Source organism: Macrotis lagotis, chromosome 6 (genome assembly GCF_037893015.1).
Source record: "Macrotis lagotis isolate mMagLag1 chromosome 6, bilby.v1.9.chrom.fasta, whole genome shotgun sequence".
In the NCBI taxonomy this organism is placed as follows: Eukaryota; Metazoa; Chordata; class Mammalia; order Peramelemorphia; family Peramelidae; genus Macrotis; species Macrotis lagotis.
The window spans coordinates 46,449,220-46,468,952 of record NC_133663.1 but is presented as its reverse complement, the minus strand read 5'-3'; the positions used below and the strand labels follow the sequence as shown (position 1 = coordinate 46,468,952).

At 40.1% G+C, this 19,733-nt stretch overlaps 1 long non-coding RNA gene across 1 annotated transcript in view; it reads right to left on the bottom strand.

The window, feature by feature from the left end:
- Window positions 1–19,177, bottom strand: part of LOC141490806 (uncharacterized) — a 28,964-nt gene extending 9,787 nt beyond the window's left edge. The window contains exons 1-2 of the long non-coding RNA XR_012469352.1: window positions 19,070–19,177; window positions 12,927–13,032 (exon numbers count right to left, since the gene is read on the bottom strand). This is a non-coding gene — a long non-coding RNA (uncharacterized LOC141490806). The remainder of the gene's footprint in view (window positions 1–12,926; window positions 13,033–19,069) is intronic.
- Between the last annotated feature and the right edge of the window lie 556 nt (window positions 19,178–19,733).

Genomic DNA, 19,733 nt, shown 5'->3' with positions numbered 1-19,733 from the left:
ATGGCCGCCCAGTTATCTCTCTCTCTCTCTCTCTCTCTCTCTCTCTCTCTCTCTCTCTCTCTCTCTCTCTCTCTCTCTCTCTCTCTCTCTCTCTCTCTCTCTCTCTCCCCCTTCCTATGTCTTGTAACCTTTTTAATAAATTTTTGTTTTATTTCCACCCATGCTTTCCTGAGTCTGAATAATGATTCCTCATAGGCAGAATTGAGAGCCCAAATAGCCATTGGCTACATATTTTGGTGAGCTAGTCAGGAGACTCTGCCCAGAATGGGAAATTAGATCGAGCTCCATAGGTGAGAAGCAACATCCCTCTTTAAAACCCTAGATTTTTAGAAAAGTGGGAAATTATTGGACCTCTAGCTCTCCTTCTAGTTTGTGGGGAATCAGTTAAGCTGAACCCATGTGATATTTGGCAGTCGCCTTGGTGTGGGCCTACCCTGTTCAGAGTGATGGAGGAATGGCAGTTCTGAGGTGTGTTTGGTGTATGCCCCACTGTGAGTGAGGGTTGTTAAGGAAGGACATTTGTGTATGTCCAATTGTTTGCCTACCTATAAATTAATGAAGAACTAAAATATGGGGGAAAATTTGGTACCAATACTCCTCCCCCAGCTGTGTGCTTGCTCCTTGGAAGGAATGAGATTTGACAAAAGCAAAAAATTATCCTTGGGTGGTACTTTTTTTTTCTCTTTGAAATGATCTCTCTCATTCTCTGCTGCCCCCACCCTCTGCAGAGGGAGGGGCAAGGGAGAAGGGAAATCTTTCAGAACTTCAAAACTCAAACCCATGACTCAGATGGAATGCATGCTTCACTGTTTTAGGAAACAGGGGACCCCCATGCCTTCTTCCTGGTTTGGGAAAGGAGGGGTTGGGCAATGGCCTTGTTTTCAATTCCAAGCTCCATACCCTAAAGAAAGTCCCACCCTTGGGAGAGGGAGGGAAAATGGGCAGATTGATTGGGAAGCCTCTTGGTCAATTAGTTAAGATAAAGAGGTGAAGATAAACTTTTCTAGGACTAGGAAATTCAGATTTCATCTTTAAATTAAGGTGGCACAGTGGATAGAGCACCAGCCCTGGACTCAAGAGTACCCACCTGAGTTCAAATCTGGCCTCAGACACTTAATAATTACCTAGCTGTGTAGCCTTGGGCAAGCCACTTAAGCCCATTGCTTTGCAAAAAACCTAAAAATAAAGAGTAAATTAAGCCTAATAACTAATATTTTTGTAATAGAGTAACTGTTTGAATTTTATAAAGTTACTTAAGAATGCATTCAATTGGGATGGCTAGGTGGTGCAGTGAATAAAGCACCAGACGGAGAGTTAGGAGTACCTGAGTTCAATTCTGGCCTCAGACACTTAATAATTACCTAGCTGTGTGCATTCGATTTTAACTATTGGTTGGCTTTTTCAAAATCTAAAAAAGTTATTTTTTGACTGGTCTTAATTGGTACATTCAAAAAAATATATAAAATAAATATATGTGTCAATGGGACATTTTCACATCTTTCTACTGGCCTAGAGAGGTGGGAAAATGTTTCTGTATTCTGAGATCTGGTACTGGCCAGCATATCAATCTCAGTTTAGTAAATTTGATACAAAAGAGTTTTGTTGGGTGGAGCCAAGATGGCCACAAGAAAGGATCAAGTCTTAGGCACTCTCTGATAAAACTTATAAACTAAGGACTCTAACTAAATTTTCAAGAGACAGAACCCACAGAGAGACAAAGTGAGGCAGTTCTCCTACTCAAGGTAACCTGGAAAAGAGCAGAAAGGCTCTGCTCCCCAGCAGTTGGAGGGGCGGCCCACCAGAGCAGTGGCCTGCAAGAGCAAAAGAACTTCAGCCTCCTGGAGGCAGCCCCAGGGCGCTGGGAGCGGTGGCTCACAGCAGTGGGGGAGTCTCCTGAGCTATGCCAGGAAAGGGGGAAGGGGGGGAACCTCTGCCAGAGCAAGCACTTAAAGCCCAGCCCTCAGGGCACACAGAGAGCAGCATAGCCAAGGCAGCCCAGATACAGGAAACAGAAGCAGGCGGAGCCTATAAGCATGAGCCCATTGAACTCAGGGAGGGGAGTGAAAAGAGAAAGACTCCTGAGCTCTGTCCTCTGCCCCTGGAACAGGACTCTGGGGCTCTGACCACATTCAGATCCTGATCCCAGTCTAGGCCCCCCCCATAGAACAGCAGGGGCCCCCCACCTCAGCCCCGTGGCAGAGGGGGGCACTTATGGTCATTCACAGACCAGGAGGGAGGACAGAGCCTCACACACTGAGGCCCTTGTAGGAGTGTCCCAAAAGCTCAGGAAGCACCCCAAAACAGGCTATGGTTGGGAAAATGAGCAAGCAGAGAAACAAGAGAAACACCATTGAGAAATATTTTGCATATGAGCCCAAGAAGGATCAAAACACTCAGTCTGAAGATGAAGAAGCACAAGCTCCTGCATCTAAAGACTCCAAGAAAAACAGAAATTGGGCTCAGGCTATGACAGAGCTCAAAAAAGACTTTGAAAATCAAATGAGGGAGTTAGAAGAAAAACTGGGGGAAAAAAAGGAGAGAGATGCTGGAAAAACATGAAAATGAAATCAGCAGCTTAGTCAAGGAAATCCAAAAAAATGCTGAAGAAAATAGCATGCTAAAAACCAGCTTAGGTCAAATGGATAAAACAGTTTAAAAAGTTATGGAGGAGAAGAATGCTTTAAAAAGCAAAATTGGCCAGATGGAAAAAGAGATAAGAAAACTCTCTGAGGAAAACAAATCCTTCAGACAAAAAATAGAACTCAGGGAGATTGATGAATTTATGAGAAATCAGGACTCAATACTTCAAAACCAAAAAAATGAAAAATTAGAAGAAAATGTGAAACATCTCATTGAAAAAATAACTGATATGGAAAACAGATTTAGGAAAGATAATTTAAAAATTATTGGAATACCTGAAAGTCATGATCAGAAAAAGAGCCTTGACATCATTTTCTTTTCTTTTAATTTATTTTTATTAAAGATGTTATTTGAGTTTTACAATTTTCCCCCCAATCTTGCTTCCCTTCCCCCACCCCATCCCCCACGGAAAGCACTCTATCAGTTTTTACTTTGTTTCCACGTTGTGCCTTGATCCAAATTGGGTGTGATGAGACAGAAATCATATCCTTAAAGAAGAGAAGAGAAGTCTAAGAGGTAACAAGATCAGACAATAAGATAGTTTTTTTCTAAATTAAAGGGAATAGTCCTTGCACTTTGTTCAAACTCCCACAGCTCCTTATCTGGATACAGATGGCACTCTCCTTTGCAGACAGCCCAATATTGTTCCCGATTGCTGCACTGATGGAATGAGCAAGTCCTTCAAGGTTGAACATCACTCCCATGTTGCTGTTAGGGTGCACAGTGTTTTTCTGCTTCTGCTCATCTCACTCAGCATCAGTTCATGCAAATCCCTCCAGGCTTCCCTGAAATCCCGTCCCTCCTGGTTTCTAATAGAACAATAGTGTTCCATGACATACATATACCACAGTTTGCTAAGCCATTCCCCAATTGAAGGACATTTACTTGATTTCCAATTCTTTGCCACCACAAACAAATAATGTTTTTACCCTTTTTCATCATCTCTTTTGCCACCACAAACAAGTAATGTTTTTACCCTTTTTCATCATCTCTTCAGGGTATAGACCTAGTAGTAGTATTGCTGGGTCAAAGGGTATTTGACATCATTTCCAAAGAATTACTACAGGAAAATTGCCCTGATATCCTAGAAGCAGAGGGCAAAATAGAAATGGAGAGAATCCACCGATCCCCTCGAGAAAGAGATCCCAAAAAACCAACCCACAGGAATATAATAGCCAAGTTCCAGAACTCCCAAGTCAAAGAGAAAATATTACAAGCAGCCAGAAGGACACAATTCAAATACTGTGGAGCTGCAGTCAGGATCACACAGGACTTAGCAACAACTACATTAAAAGCTCATAGGGCTTGCAATATAATATACTGGAAGGAAAAATAGCTTGGAATGCAACTGAGAATCAACTACCCAGCAAAACTGAATGTCCAGGGGCAGCTAGGTGGCGTAGTGGATAAAGCCCAGGCCCTGGAGTCAGGAGTACCTGGGTTCAAATCCGGTCTCAGACACTTAATAATTACCTAGCTGTGTGGCCTTGGGCAAGCCACTTAACCCCATTTGCGTTGCAAAAAACCTAAAAAAAAAACCTGAATGTCCTTTTCCAGGGAAAAAGATGGACTTTCAATGAACCAGGGGAATTTCAAATGTTCCTGTTGGAATGGCCAGAGCTGAACCAAAGGTTTGATCATCAGATACAGGACTCGGGTGAAGCATAGAGATTGGAGGAGAAGGGGAAAATATGAGGGACTTAATGATGATGAACTACATGTATTCACGCATAGAAAAATGACATGGATAATATTCATAGGAACCTTCTTAGTTAATAGAGCAGGTAGAGGGAGCTTTTATAGTTGAAGCACAGGAGAAAGCTGAATTTGAAGATAAAATGTGGTGTAAAAATGGAGTCAATAGAAAAAAGGGAAATGTAATGGGAGAAAGAAAAAGGAGAGGGGGGAATAGGCCAAGATATTTCATATAATAAGATTTTTTCTTTATTACAATGAGCTATTGCAGTGATATGGAAGGGGGGAAGGCAAGGGGAAATGAGGGAATCTTTGGTCTCATCAGAGGTGGCTAGGAGAGGAAACAGCATATATACTCAATGGGGTATAGGCATCTGGAGTAAGAAGGGGGGGGACAGGGGGAAAGGGTGCAGATGTGAATGATGGAGCAGAGGATGGACCATGGTGGGGGAGAGTGGTCAGATATAACACATTTTCTTTTTTACTTCTTACAAGGGGCTGGGATTGGATAGCCTGTCCGGGACCATAGGGCCAGGTGGATACTGGGCCTAAGGGGTGGTAGTGGGGCTCGGGGCCTCTTGGCCCCAGGGCCAGGGATCTGTCTGCTGTGTCACTCAGCTACCCTACAGCAGAGTCAGAGTAAAAGAGGAGAGAAAATATAGTACATGGTAGTGGAGAAATACGAAAGGAGGGAGTTGCGATCAGCATTGGCAGTGGTGGAAAAATATGGAAGTAACTTTTGCAATGGACTTTTCATAAAGAATGTGATCCACCCACAACAGAGTTGTTGGTGTTAGAACAAAGACTGAAGCACATTTTTTATTATTATTATTTTTTTGGGGGGGTGCAGGGCAAATGGGGCTGGGTGGCCTGCCTGAGGCCACATAACAGGGTGATCATTGAGTGTCTGAGGCCGGATTTGGACCCCGGTGCTCCTGGCTCAAGGGCCAATGCTCTGTCCACCACCCAGCCATCCCTACTATTATTACTATTTTATTTTACTTTGAGTCTTTTTTTTTCTTCTTTTTTGGTTTTTGCAGGGCAGTGGGGTTGGGGTGCCTTGCATGTCACATGGCTGGGTGATTGTTAGGTATACGGGGCCAGATATGGGCTCAGGTGCTCATGGCTCCAGAACTGGTGCTTCATCCATTGCACCACCTGACCATACCTACAATTATTACTATTAATTTTTTATTTTAATTTTTTTCTCTCCCCTTTACTTTATAGCTCAAGCAAGTCTATATTCTTGGCCGGGAGGGGGTATTTTGTTTACTCTTAAACAAGAATATTTTATTAATGTATAAAAAATTATTTGTACAAAATGAGAATAAATAAATATTAAACATAAAAAAACGGGCAATGTCATAGACCAACTAAGAGATCAAGAAATAATCTGTTGGATCCATGCAAAGGGGAGAAATTGATGACCAAACAAGAAATAGAGAACATTATAAATTGCAAAATGGATGACACTTATATTAAAAAGATTTTGCACTAATAAAACCAATGCCACCAAGATTAGAAGGAAAACAAAGTTGGGAAACAATTTTCCCACCCAGTGGGGTTCTGATAAAGGTTTATTTCTACAACATAAAAAAGAAAGAGTTGTGTCTGTGTCTAAACTCCTGTGTCTGTGTGTGTATGTGTGTGTAATTTAGATCTGAATAGTTACAGTTGCCTGAGATAAATGTTACTTCTTTTAGTTTGGGTTTTGAATTTAATTTCTTAAAAAAGATTTAATTTGTAAGTGGAAAAGTTTGAAAAAATTTCAGGTATGAGCTAAGTTTTTGTTAACCTAATATTGACTAAAGGCTGTATTCAATTTAGGTTAATTGAGACTTTAAAGTTTAGTAAATTCAGACTCCCTGCCCTCAAGAAGCTTTGAAAAGAGTGTAGGTAGGCCTTTGATAGGAAAAGTTCATCTCCTTGTGTTTAAAGAAAAAAGAAACTATCTAAGAGTTATATGAGAGTAATTTAGTCACCTTTGAAAGTTTTGTAACAAGTCTTGAGAATTTATATGTGTTATTAAGAATACACATTTGGGATAAATTGTATGTCAAGGAATTTGAGAATATTGAATCATATATAATGTATCTACTGATTTCTTTTGGGGAAGAGATATTGTATTAAATTTTGTAATCTGATTTGTTTTTATGTTAAATCAATATTGATAACTGTCAACAATCTCACAAGTTCTTTTGTTTAAGGAAGAAAGTTTGTGATCTTTGACTCATCTACCATGTTTATGGAATATGTATTTATCAGTTATATGATATTCTCTTGTAACTTCAAAGAAATACTAACAGTGTTTGGTTCTCTTGTGAACATGTAAGCTATTTGAATCCTGTAGTGTTAAAGCCTGGAATTAACATTTGATTGTTTTGAATCTGTGGTAAGGGAAATAAATTATGACCCTCTTCTAGGATAAATCTGTGGATTCATGCATAATAACTCATGTTGCTAATTGATTTGAATACCTGGTTGTTTTTACTATTCTTCAATTGCATTGGAGTCAATAACACATGCTAGAAATGTAGTTACCTAAGATGTTCTAATGGTTTTAAAGAATTCTGAAAGTAATAATTTGTATTCTGAAGATGCCTAGTAGTTTGGTTTTATGTATAGAAGTTTCTAGCTATATATGTAAACTGGGACTAAACTGTGGTTATTTGCTTTGAGGGTAAAGCACTTATGTAACATGAGGAAGATAAAATAATGATGATTATTTGAGATTTCTCTGGTAATCTCTGGTCAATTTTTATGTGAAAAGTATGGAGATGATGGGCAACCTCCTAGCCAGAAGGAAATGTTTAGTTCTTTTAAATAGTTAATAACTAAATGGGTTTATTGCAAGAAGTTGATTTTATTTAAAATATATATGTGTGTGAATTAGGATCATTGTTTCCACATCTCAAGATCTGTTTGTTGCATTTCATTTACAGCACTGGCCTTAGAACAACAATTGAATTACAATCGGATCTCTTAAATCAAATTACAACCTAGCACTCTTGATTCTCCTTAGTGCTCAAGCCACCTGAAGCTCTGGCTATAGATAATTGCTATATTACAACATATTGATCTGTCTGATATCAGGTATGATAAAATAGAAAGACAACATGCCAATGAAGCCATTTAGCCCTATAGGATTTGATGTTCCAATGGAGTAAATGACCTTTGAAAGAATGACCCTAGCCTCAACTAGGGTAGGATTCTTTTAAAAGTTCCCTCACCTGGCCTGTTGAAAAATATTGTCTAAGGGGTGGCTAGGTGGTGCAGTGGATAGAGCACCAGCCTTGGAGTCAGGAGTGCCTGGGTTCAAATCCGACCTCAGACACTTAATTACCTAGCTTTGTGGCCTTGGGCAAGCCACTTAACCCCATTGCCTTGAAAAAAATCTAAAAAAAAATTGTCTATATAAGGGAACATGTCATCGTGTCCCTCACTCCTCTGTATTAGCAAATTGCCATGATCATTCCTGCATGATATTCCATCATATCATGCACCTGCATGATAATTAAGTAATAAATTTGGGGGGGGGATGCAGGGGAAAGATGAAGAGAATTGTGAATGTAGAACTTGGGTGAAGATATTTTTGACTACCACCCACTCTTGAGACATAAATTGACTAGAAGTAGAAAATTACAATTGTAACAGAAACAACTGTAATCTTAAAAGTTGCTTGGGGTGGAGACTCCCCCCACATTCTTAATATAAACCTGAGTTGGACCTGATTCAGGGCAGGCAGTCTTCTCTGACCATGCCTAGTCAAAGCTACTTGAAGGTTCTCTTATCTCTCTCTCTCTCTCTCTCTCTCTCTCTCTCTCTCACACACACACACACACACACACACACACACACACACACACACCCTTCCTATGCCTTGTAACCTTTCTAATAAATTTTTGTTTTATTTCCACCCATGCTTTCCTGAGTCTGAATAATGATTCCTCATAGGCAGAATAAAACCCAAGTAGCCATTGGTTAAAGAATGAGAAAAGGAGAGATGAGATGGGGAACAATTTTAAGTTTAATGTAATAGTTCACATGAGGGGTGATAAGGGCCCTGAAGTGGAGAGAAAGGGACAAATGCTAGGAATGGGATGATTTCATCACTGATTGGACACTGGGGGTGAGGATGGGAGAGGGTGTGAGAGAAATGAATAAAAGATGATTAAATGACTTCCTGGGTGATGGGAAGGAACTCAAGAAATAGAGAAATTTTAGGGTGGGAAGGATTTATGGAAAGAAGTAATGACTTCTGTCTTGGACATGCTGAATTTGAGATGCCTTCTGGACTTCCAGATGGACAGGTCCAGCTAGCAGTTGATAGTATCAGTTTGGTCAGTCTAAATAGCATTTATCTATCCATCTTTCCATCCATCTTTGGGCTACAGTTACAAAGAAAAGATCTAGAGAAAAGAAAGCTCAGGACAAGCCTTGGGGGACTTCACACTTAGTGGGATGTTGATCTGGCAAAGGCATCTGAAAAAGAGAACCCAAAGGAGGAAAGAATGCCCTTCATCCTTTCTAAAATGAAACAGCTAAACTGGATGATCATCAAGGTTCTTTCCAGCTCTAACATGATACTTTGAGGAGGTTCTTTTTTGCTTCCAGCTCTCTTTTCCTTCCTTACTCCTCCTCCTCTCCCTCTCCTGAAGTATCCATCTGTTTTCTATAAAGTTTACTCCACCCCTGCCCTTGCAGTGTTCAAATCTGAGGCTTAACCAGGTTGTGATAAAAGGGCTTTGCCCTAGGGTGGGAAATTTACAGTCCCTGGGGGTGGGGCAGGACTTGTCATCTTCTAAAGAACCCAAATCTGGGGCAAATCTAGTTTATTAGTAGGAGCTGTCCTATTGGAGGGATTCCAATTCCTGGGAAAGATTGCTGAGGCCACAACAAATGGCCTAACCCTGGCTTAGGAAGGGGGGGCCTCCACCCTGGTTTTGGTCCAGAGATCCAGTCCCTTTGGTGCAAAGGGCAGTGATCCTTTTGGAGTTACCTCAAAGCAAATTCTGCCTCCAGAGGAGAATGATCCAGGGACAAGTGCAGTCTGGGCAGCAGGACCCATCAGCCCAACATGACTGCCAAAGGAAATGATGGCCTGGGACAACCTAGCTGAAAGTGTACCTGGAGACCCTGTGAGCTGAGAGATCAGGGTCCAGCCAGGAACAAAACCAAATCTGCTCCCCACTCTGGGAGGGGCCAATATTTTCTTCCCCTAGGCTTTCTCTACAACCTCTCATCTTGCTCTATCCCATCTCAGGACTGGAAAGAAGAGGAAGGGCAGGGATGCTTCAAGAAGGGTTGGGAAGGGAAATGAGGCTTCAGCCTTCCCCATCCCAGGAACCTTTTTTTCCCTTTCCACTCCACTTTCATAAATTTCTGTCTTCTGTCTACTGTTGATAAGTTGGGAGCAGTTACCTGGGTCCAAGGTATGTCTCAAAAGACCAACAGCTCCCCCCACACACACCTGCTCAGCTGCTTTGCCTGAGGCATATGGCTAGGAACTCTTGCTCTGAAAAGGGGGCAACCAAGTTCCAAAGGAAGGTCAAATGACAAAAACCTGAAAGAGCCTCAGTCTGGGAGTTGAGAGATCTTGTTTATAGTCCCTGCTCAGGCACTCACTCTGGGCCACAGTTTCCTATGTAAAATGAGGTGATTGGACAGGGTAGTCCCCAAGAACCCTTCCAACAGACAAGCAATCTATGATATTGGGGTTTAAATTTAGCTCTAATTTCAATAATAATTAAGTGAACTGCATTATGCAAGTATAAGCTATATCTATCAGATGACTTGCTATCTTCTCAGATTTTCTTGGGGGAGAAGGAGGGAAAAAAATTTTAGAAAAATGAATGTTGAATAGTTTTACCTATAATTGAAAAAATGAATATAAATAAAATTTTTAAATTACATTAGTTTTCTGTGACCTTGGCCTCTCTGGGACTAAGTTTCCTTCTCTCTAAAATGAAGCAGTTAAGCATGTGATTTCTATGATCCTTTCCAGCTCTAATATATTAATTTTGGGGAGAGGGGGTCTGACCTCAAATTTTTTTTCTATCCCCTCCCCCCAAGTGCCTTATCAGCTTGCTAGAAAGGTTACAACTCCATCCCTGCCCTGCAGTAATCTGTTTTCTTACATGCAAGTGTGACCTTGGCACTTTGCTATCAAGAATAATTAGTTAAAATAGGAAGCTATAAGATATGGTGCTTCCTGGGAGGCGGAGCCTGGGCAGCCACCCCAGAAATGGCCTTGTGGTGTCTCAGGATCAGGGGGAGGGGAGCTGGGGAGGGTTGGTGTCTAGAATGATAATCTCTTCTAGAAGGACAGACTTTGTTCCCCTTCTTACTGATCACCTTGGGAAAGGTTTTCTCGAGCTTGTTCTGAGGCAAAAGGTCTTGGTGAATTTAGTGACAGCTTTGCTTGGACTTTTTGAAAAAAGTCCAAAAGGATAATGATGAAAAAAGATTATAGGAGATAGAGTGGTATTGGATGCTGGGCTTCATAGGACCTGGGTTCAAATCCAACCTCGGACTCTTACTACTTAAGCAGTCATCTGAGACAGGTCATTTGAACCCTGTCACATGTCACTTCTTTAAGAAATCAGTCTTTGAGGTCCCTTCAAGCTTTAAATCTGTGATCCTATGATTAGCTGTTAGACTATTGTGGGTAACCTCGAAGTGAGGACTTTCAGATGATTGGCAGAGACTGAAGGCAGCATTCAAGTGCCTGCCAAGTGGAAGAGAAAGTAATAAAGGCCACCAGGTCCAGGTACCCTTTCCAGGAGTTTGGCTGTGAAAGGAACAGCTATAGGCTATTGTCCTATAAATAAATAAAAATAGATAGATAGATAGATAAATGAAAAAAAATAAAAAAAAATGTATAGAGAGAGCTTCAGTTTGCAAGATACTTGAAGTTCAGTATCCCAAATTAACATCACAATGACCTTGTGAAGTTAGAGCAAACCTTGTTATCTCCCTTTTTATTGAGATTTACTGGGTGAGGCCTAGAGAACTCCCAAGAAGACTTGCTCAGGGTCCCCCAATTAAGTCTCCTCTCATCAGCCTGAGTCCAAACTTTGCACTTTCTCCACTAGGGTTCTTCCAAAGGATTGATGAAGGCATTTTAAACAGGCCCCTGGGGAATTTAGGGGCAGCTGAAAAGTGGGAGGACTAGGGGCCTCATATACAAGAGCTTGCCAGAAGAAAGGATTGTTTGGAGGGGTTTGGTGGTATTGTTTGTCTTTTTGTGACTGTTCTGGTAGGATGACAGGCAGGATTCTGGGTGAAGTTTTACAAGAAAGGTGGCACAGTTGATGTGTGGTGTAGAGGAAGGAGTTCTACAAACATGGGCAAGGTTATTGGAAGGGGTTTGTCACCCCTTCTCTTTTTAAACCCACTATAACTATCAGAGTTCTGGACCTCATTACTTATCCCATAGACTGCCTCAATAGCCTAAAGGAAACCTAATTTGTTTCCCTGAATCCATCTCTTGCCAATTTAACACCACACAGTTGCCCAATTAATATTCTTTTAGATTTTTGCAAGGCAAATGGGGTTAAGTGGCTTGCCCAAGGCCACATAGCTAAGTAATTATTAAGCATCTGAGACACGGATTTGAACTCCGGAACTCCTGACTCCAGGGCTAGTCCTCTATCCACTGCGCCACCTAGCTGCCCCCTCCAATTAATATTCTTAAAGCAAAAGTCTGACCCCATCAGCCCCGTGCTCAAGAAGCTTACATGGCTCCCCATTGTCTCTAAAACAAAATGTCCTCAGCCTACCATTCTTGGCTGATTACATACATACTCTCCTTTGTATATTTAACATTTCCATCATGCTCCCACCTCCATGTCTTTTCAGAGGAATGGTCTCCTTCTCACCTGTGTCTCTCAAAACCCCTATATCCCTTCAATGTTCAGTTCAAGTATTCCTCCTCCAAGAGGTCTTGCCTAATTCCCCCAGTTATTAGTCTCTGCCCTTTCCCCTCTGAGAAATTACTTTGTATTTGTTTATATTTATTTTATTATCTATGAATATTTCTCAAAAGAGAAAATAACATTTCTACATATACAGTAAGAAAAAAAAAGAAGGTTACATGAGATTCTACCAATAGCCAATCCTTATAACTTGTTTTTTTCTCTTAGGGGATATAACTTCCTTTTCTTAAAGTATGTAATAAATTCACCATGGTTTTTTTGGGTCTTCTTTCTATTTCCTTATCATTATATATTTCTTTTTTTTCTTAGGCTTTTTTTTTGCAAGGAAAATGGGGTTAAGTGTCTTGCCCAAGGCCACACAGCTAGGTAATTATTAAGTGTCTGAGACCAGATTTGAACCCAGGTACTCCTGATTCCAAGGCTGTTGCTTTATCCACTACGCCACCTAGTCGCCCCACTCATTATATATTTCTTAATCACTTGTTCTCTTCCAGTTCCCTAAATGTACATGATCCCCAGAGCACTGACCTTGACCTTCTCTTGTCTCTAAATTCCCAGCACTTCCAAATGATCACTTTGTGACTGGGCATTTTGTTAGTGGAGATGACTTTCTAAATTTATTCAACCCTCCATCTTTGATCCCAAGATCCTTACCATGGTGTTATGGCCTTTTGGCAAACAGCTTCCCCATTCCAGTCTTTTGCCTCCATCTCTTCCTTGAGAAGACATGATTTTGAGAAGAGTCTCCATAGGCTTTGCCCTATTGCCAAAAAAAGTCCAAGACTTACAAAAATGGTCTAAGGGGATAAGGATTCCTAACTGGTGAGGATGCTCCTGTTCCCAGCGCAGGTCAGCATGTCTTTTAACTTCAGAGAATACTTAAGAAGCTTGTATTAGAGATGGGGACTAAATCTAGTTCTTCCTGACTAGACATCTCCATTGGGCATCGTCTTGGCACCTCGAGTCCCTCATCCTTTCCCCAATTTTATCCATTTCTGTTAATCATCCCACCATCTCTTCAGGAGCCCAGGTTTAAAACTTCTTAGTCATATTCCCTCTTCTAATCAGTTGCCAAATCTTGTTGAATCTGTTCCTCACTATCTTTTTGCATCTCTCTCTCCTCTCAGCTCTTACTACCTCACACCAGTTTAGACTCTCATTACATTTCACTTGGACTGGTTTCTCTGTTTTCCAGTCTCAGAGCTGATCCAGGCTACACAGTTGCTAAAATCACCTTTTGGGTGACAGGTCATGCCACTATTATAATCATAGGCTGTTAGTGGCTCCCGATTGCTTTTGGAATAAGATGCAAAACACTGAATTATATACTACTTCATTATTTAGGCCTTCTACCATCAAGTTCCATTGTACCTTATTGTACATAATATTTGTGTCAAATATATTTTATTTTTTTATTTTTTTAAATTTTTTTTAGGTTTTTTTTTTTAACAAGGCAAATGCGGTTAAATGGCTTGCCCAAGGCCACACAGCTAGGTAATTATTAAGTGTCTGAGACTAGATTTGAACCCAGGTCCTCCTGATTCCAGGGCCTGTGCTCTATCCACTGCACCACCTACCCACCCCTCAAATATATTTTAAATCACTTTACTATAGGTACTCTTCATTCCAGCCAAACTAGACTGATTTCATCCTAAACATTACTTTCTCCGCACTATCCCATTTCATCACTACCTATTAAAATCCTTGTATCCTTCATGCTCCTGTGTTGGCGTGTGACTGCTACAACTTCTATGAAAGCTTCTTTGCTTGCCATGATCTCACCAACTGAAATGATCTCCATTTCCTTCATTATTCTTAAAACACTTTAGATCTCCCCTTTATCTATCTTGTGGGTAATAATTATGCTTGTTTCATCCCTAACCTCATCCGTGCTGTGTCTGACTACTAAATGGTAAACTCTTTAAAAGTATAGGTTCTGCATTATTCTTCAGGCAACTAAGTAGTCCAGAATCAGGAGGATCTGAGTTCAAATCTTATCTCAAGCACTTAGTAGCTGCAAGATCTTAGATAAGTCCCTGAAACTCTGTAGGCTTCAATTTTCTTATTTATAAAATGGGGTTGTTTTGAGGATAAATGAGATACTATTTTTAAATAGTATCTGCCTGGTACACTGGCATTTAAATATTAGCTATATTTATTTTTCATCTTTGCATTATATCATCATATCTAGTTGACCAATGTTTTTGTTTGTTTGTTTGTTTTTTAGGTTTTTGCAAGGCAAATGAGGTTAAGTGGCTTGCCCAAGGCCACCCAGCTAGGTAATTATTAAGTGCCTGAGACTGGATTTGAACCCAGGTACTCCTGACTCCAGGGCCGGTGCTCTATTCACTGCGCCACCTAGCCGCCCCTAGTTGACCAATGTTTATCGAATGAATAAATGTTGACCACTTGTGTAACTGGGACAGGTTCTAAGAGGATTGCAAATCCCTTGTGGGAAGGGTGTTGGGTTCAAATCCCAACTTCACTATAGGCTCCCTTCAAGAATTTAGGCAGAGTCATTTCACCTTAGTTTTGCTCAGCTAAAAAATATGGAGGAATGGTATTGGATAATCCCATGAAGGTCTCTTCCAGCTCTCAATCAAGCATTCCCTGATCTATGATCTCATCTGACCTACACAAAAATCCTGGGATGGAGTAGATGATACTTATAAATATTCCTGGGGTCCCAACAGAATACCCCACACACACATGAAATACAAATTCCTTAAGGCCAGACAGTGTTTTCATTTTGGTCCCTACATCCCTCGTAACTAAAAGAAAGCATTTCACAAATTGGGCACTTGGATACTTGCTGATCCATTTTACAACTGAAGAAACTAGGGTCCAGAGAAGAGATTGTTCACAGGATACATCTCCTTAGTGGTAAAGCTGAGACACTAATCTATTCTCATATCTGCCTTTGAACTACTATTCAAACTTATGTTTTAGAGATTCACTATTGTTTGCTGGATTATCTAATATTCATTCTATTTTTTAAAAAAATGTTTATCTTTCTACTTCCAAAAAGAATTTAAAGAGGCTACTTCTTTCCTTTACTGATCAAGATTCTCCATTAATTGACCCCTTTCAACATCTCCAACTTCATGGATATATTCTCTGGCATGACCCTTGTGTAACAGTTGGACACTATCTAACATGTGCTGCTACCATCCCCACTACCCACCCTCTCAAAAAAGCTTGAATTTCCTGCTCGTCTATCTTGATTTAAATTCTTCTTCTACCTCTAAATGTCCTCCCATAGTCTGTTGGTCAGTCCATGTTTGGATCAAGACTCAACTCCTCCCAGAAGCATCAGCTCCCACATTCTGATCTATTATTTGTCTTACAGACACTTGACTCTCATAGGGGCCTCTTAGCCACAGTGATGCCAGTCTCTTTGCTGTTCTCTCAACTCTGACCATTTTCACGGCTTTTTTTCCCATATCAGAAATTATCTGATCTCTACATTTTGATTTTCTTGACTTCCTTCAAGGTTAAACTAAAAAAAAAATCTCAATTTCTAGAAGTTTCCCCCCCAGTTTCTCCCTTAATACTAATGCCTTTCCTCTCTTGATTATCTCTAATTTATCCTGAATTTATCCGTAGTTATTTCCATGTGGACTCCCCAAGTAGACTGTGAACCTCTCAAGATCAGGAAGGGTGTCTTTTGTTTTTCTCTCTATCCCCAACTCTGAGCATATTACATAGCAGATGCTTAATAAAATTTTGTTGACTTGATATTTTTATACACAGCATCTCGCCTTAGCTTCCAAGTGTCTTTGAAATTATTTTTCAAATTTTTCTCTCCCTTACCCCAACTAAGATCAAAATCAAGTGAGCAGCTGGCTGACCTTCTATTAGGAAACATTTAAGCTCTGTCTGACAAGCACTGAATGTATGATTGCTGGCATTTCACTTCCCAGGATCTCTGGGCAACTCTCAAAGTCAGATAGATATGCAATAGGCATCAGTTGTGATGAGATTTTCAGGCCACATATTTTTTAGTGTTTCCCCATTCCTTCTCCACTTCTGTTCTTCTGTAGTCAAAGAAGGCACTCAACACATTTGTCCAACAAGAGAATGGAGCCATGGGACATTTGATCCAGGCATTTAATGGACTCAGTTGGGTTCAGTAGGGTTAGGTAGTCATGCACTTGATTACATAACAACCAACCAATGAAAAACAATTGTTCTTGTTTTTATTTTTTAAATATCCCCTTTGACTTCTGGAACATATTCAGCAATCATTCAAAAGTCTAATTTTTTTCTTCCTTTCCCCCCCAATATATTCATGGGAGATTATAATCTTTTAAAATCTACCTAAATCTTGTCAAACAATGGGGGGAAGTTCTGGATTATACTTTGAGGGATCTGGGTTTGAATCCCACATTCACTACTTTCTACCCATCTGACATTGTGTAAGACACTTCAAAATCTACTGGACTGGGGCAGCTAGGTGGTATGGTGGATTCCCGCTCTGGAATCAGGAGGACTTGAGTTCAAATCCAGCCTCTGACATCAATAATTGCCTAGCTATGTGACCTTGGGCAAGTCACTTAACTCCATTTCCTTAAATAAATATAATTTTAAAAATAATTCTACTGGCCTTTAGTTTCCTCAACCCAAGAAGCCCTTCCTTGTCTAGTCATCTCTAAGGCCTCTCCCAGCTCTAGTGAGTACAATCTTCCATGTGGAAGGGGTTTGTAGTTTTTAAGATTAGTTTACCTGAGAAGCTTGGAGTGACTTGCATGAACTGATGCTGAGTGAGATGAACAGAACCAGAAAAACATTGTACACCCTGATAGCAACATGGAAGTGATGATCAACCTTGATGAACACACTTATTTCATCAGTGCAATAATCAGGGACAATTTGGGGCTATCTGCAATAAAGAATACCATCTGTATCCAGATAAAGAACCATTGAGTTTGAACAAAGTTCAAGGACTATTCCCTTTATTTTAGAAAGAAAAAACTGATACCTTATTGTCTGATCTTGCTATACTTTATGTTTCTTCCTTAAGGATATGATTTCTCTCTCATCACACTCAATTTGGATCAATGTACAACATGGAAACAATGTAAAAACTGACAAATTGCTTTCTGTGGGGGGGGATGTAAGATTGGGGGGAAAATTGTAAAACTCAAAATAAATAAAATCTTTAATTAAAAAAAAAGATTAGTTTACCTGATCTATCTGCCATTTTGAGGGGAAGAGTTCATATATTAAGCTTTCCTAATACTGGGCACTTTGCTAAGCCCTAGACATACAAATAGAAAAGCAAATAGTCCTTTCCCCTCAGGGTCTTATTTTCTTTTAAAATTTTATAGACACATACTCTTTTTTTTTTTTGGTTTTTACAAGGCAAATGGGGTTAAGTGGCTTGCCCAAGGCCACACAGATAGGTAATTATTAAGTGTCTGAGACAGGATTTGAACCCAGGTACTCCTGACTCCTGGGCCTGTGCTTTATCCACTATGCCACCTAGCTGCCCCCACATACTCTTTTTTTAAAATAATATATAAACACATATATTTTGAATTGAACAAAATCAAATAAAATTAGCACCAGAGAACAAAATAAGGCTTTGTACATTAAATTCTGAATCTTTAATCTATAGAACTTGCTTTCTTTTGAAGTACATAATAAATTCATCAGATACCTTTCATAGTAAGATAATAAATTCTTACTAACTTGACTTTCAAAATAGGCAAAAGGATTTTAGATCCTAATAGAGGCCACAGCACTTTTGTTTTGGGAAGTCAAAGGGATGATGAATAGCAAGATAGAATAGTCTAGCTACACCTTAGCCAGAAGCAATAGAGGAGGTTTTGATCCTATTAAAGAGTTATCTATCTGAGAATAGGGAAGGGTCTGCATTGGCAATTCTCTCCACTATTGCAAATTAAAACCATCTAAATAAGTCCTAGAGTTAGTTGAGGTCCCTAGAGGTTGTGATCTGTCTACAGTCACACAGTGACCATGGTCTTCTGGGCTTTTCCAGGTCCAAGATCTTGTCTGTGCAGCCAGGCCCAGGGTGTCTCTGTGCCTACCCTCAAAACCATGGGCAGCTAGGTGGTGCAGTGGATAGAGCACTGACCCTGAAGTCAGGAGGACCCAAGTTCAAATCCAGCCTAAGACACTTGACACTAACTACTACCTCGCATCCAGGGCCATCTCCAGTCATCCTGATTCATATCTGGCCCCTGGACCCAGATGGCTCCGGAGGAGAAAGTTAGACTGGCAACATAGCACAACCTTCCCTCATTTAAAGCCAATTCATGTGCTTGTCATGGCATCACCTCCCTGAAGTCATGTTCTTCTTTGAGAATAAAGGACAAAACAACAATACCAACAAAACCAAGCAATGTGAGGAAAAGCTGAAACATATGGTTCATCTGGCATATTTCCAAAGAAATATTATTTTTACTTTTACATTCTATTTTGTGTTGTAGTTACTCCTGTCTTATTTCTTCAGACAGATTAAGCTTCTGTGTTTTATTTCCCCCTACAAGGGATTTTTTACATTCTTATGTGTAGCTTGCCAAACACCTTTTATACCCTCAGTAAACACTGGCTGAATTAACAAATTTTGTATCTCTATCTATATGTATGTATATTTATATGTACATGTGTATTCATACATGAATGTATGTAGATGGATTCAGTTCCAAACCACCACAATAAAGCAAGTTACATGAATTTTTTGGTTTCATAGTACATGTAAAATGTTTATATTATACTGTAGTTTATTAAAAATGTGCAATACTATTACATTTAAAAATAAATATACATACCTTAATTAAAACTTTGTTGCTAAAAAATACTAGCCATCATCTGAGTCTTAATCTTTTTTGTTGGTAGAGGGTCTGGCCTCAATGAGGATGGTTACTAACTGATCAGAATGGTGGTTGTTGAAGACTGCGTGGGGGATTGTGGCAGTTTCTTAAAGTAAAACAACCATGAAGTTTGCCACACTGTTTGACCCTTCCCTTCTCAAAAGATTTCTCCATAGCATGTGATACTATTTGATAACTTTTTTACCCACAGTAAAACTTATTTCAAAATTGGAGTCAATCTTCTCAAACCTGACCATGGTTTTATCAACTAAACTTGTGATATTCTGCAACATTTTGTGTCTCGGGGAATTGAGAGATTGGAAAAGAGGGAGAGAGACACAGGGAACTGCCATAAGTGGAGCAGTCAGAACACATACAGCAATTAGAGATTAAGATTACTGCCTTAGGGGCGGTTAGGTGGCACAGTGGATAGAGCACCCATACTGGAGTCAGGAGTACCTGAGTTCAAATCTGCTCTCAAACACTTAATAATTACCTAGCTGTGTGGCCTTGGGCAAGCCACTTAACCCCATTTGCCTTGCAAAAAAAAAAAGATTACTGCCTTATATGGACATAGTTCATGGTACCCTAGTACCATTACAATAGTAACATCAAAGATCAT